This window comes from Delphinapterus leucas, unplaced genomic scaffold (genome assembly GCF_059928025.1).
Source record: "Delphinapterus leucas isolate spDelLeu-1000000601 "Yukka" unplaced genomic scaffold, BTC_Dleu_Yukka2 spDelLeu_asBTCV2_sq25, whole genome shotgun sequence".
NCBI classification, from domain to species: domain Eukaryota; kingdom Metazoa; phylum Chordata; class Mammalia; order Artiodactyla; family Monodontidae; genus Delphinapterus; species Delphinapterus leucas.
The window spans coordinates 921,222-922,921 of NW_028322234.1; the positions used below are offsets into that span (position 1 = coordinate 921,222).

The 1,700-nt window shown below is 51.4% G+C and overlaps 1 non-coding gene across 1 annotated transcript; it reads left to right on the forward strand.

Annotated features, from left to right (window-relative positions):
- Positions 1-288: 288 nt before the first annotated feature.
- LOC115802282 (small nucleolar RNA SNORD97) lies at positions 289-412 on the forward strand. The gene has a single exon (XR_004022711.1). It is a non-coding gene; the product is annotated as a small nucleolar RNA SNORD97 (small nucleolar RNA).
- Positions 413-1,700: the final 1,288 nt, after the last annotated feature.

The following is a 1,700-nucleotide window of genomic DNA, read 5'->3' on the forward strand; positions in this document are numbered from 1 at the left end:
GTTCCAGGAGCTATGGTGGGGCAAGAAGAAGCTTGCTGGGAGCCTGCGGAGAACTCAGGAGGCTGGGGTCAGCCCTGGGAGATTGTGCAGTGGGGTCACTACAGAGTGGCCAGGGAGAGTCCCAAGACCAGCCTAGGTTCTCCCACTCAGGGCCCGGGAGCAGTAGAAGGTCAACTCAGCTTTCACCCATGTCCCTTGCCACTGACAAAAATGACTACTACTTGGAGACTAGGTCAACTAGGAAGGACCCTCAGCTGCATTTCAAACTAGTTTAAGCAAAAACAGGGATAGCCCAATGATTATAAAGAGACACGTTATTAAGAGGACTCAATGCTGGAATTCTTTACCTTCTTTCTCTCTTTTCTGTACTTCTATGTTCGCCTGTCAAAGAAAAAAAAAAAAAACAGGGATAATCTGTTTCATTTAACTTAAAAGGTTAATGGCTTCAGACATAGCAGGATCCAGTACCCATGGATGTATATCAGGAGTCTCTGAGCCCCCGGGTCGCTGTCCGCACCCCCCACCCCCAGATCTCCCCCCACCTCCATTTCTCAGTTCTGCTTTTCTCAGTGCTGGCTTTATTCTCAGGCAACTCTCCCCATTATTAGCAAAGACGCCCCTCAGCCAGCTCCAGGCCCACATCCAGTGGGGCCAGCTCAGGGCTGGCTCCCATTGGACTGACTTGGGTCATGTGTCCATTCCTGAAGCAGTCACTGGTTCTGACCCACTGGCCTGAATCACATGCTCCCCTCTGGAGCCTGCAGTGGAAAATCAACTGGAAGATGGGCAGGGATGCCTGACCATGGACATCCACTGCACTGGGCAGACATCCTGCTCTCCACGCCTAGGATCCCTGCCCCCTGACTCCTTCCCTAGACCCCACAGCTGTAGCCTCAGGAGCTACTACCAAATTCCAGGCCAGCCCCTGGATGCAAAAATGGGGGTGCTAGAAGGGGAAGCAGGGAGGGTGTGTGCTATGCTGAAATGATGCAGGACAGACTGGGGTTCCCATACAGATTTTGCCACTCACCAGCTGTGTATTACAGGGCAAGTAACTGCCCCTTTCTGAACCTTGGTTTTCCCAGCTGTGAAATAGTAATAATGGCCAACGTGTCAATAGCACCTACTATGTGCAGTTGCCATTTTAAGCATTTTCTAGATACTTTTAAAAAATCCTCAAACAGGGTCTTCCCTGGTGGCGCAGTGGTTGAGAATCCACCTGCCAATGCAGGGGACATGGGTTCGAGCCCCGGTCTGGGACAATCCCACATGCCACGGAGCAACTAAGCCCATGCTCCACAACTACTGAATCTGTGCTCTAGAGCCCGTGAGCCACAACTACTGAGCCTGTGTGCCACAACTACTGAAGCTCGCACGCCTAGAGCCCGTGCTCCACAATGAGAGAAGCCACCGCAATGAGAAGCCCGCGCACTGCAACAAAGAGTAGCCCCCCCCCACCGCAACTAGAGAAAGCCCATGCGCAGCAACAAAGACCCAGCACATCCAAAAATAAATAAATAAAATAAACAAATTAAAAAAGAAAACTCCTCAAACAGACCCTATGAGGTGGGTACCATCATTATCATCCCCATTTTATAGTGAGACAAGAAAGGCCAAGCAGAGTCTAAAGTCACACGGTAGTCTGTGCGGCTCAGGAGCAGAGCTAAGTGGTGAAAGTGGCTGGCCCCATGCCAGGGGCA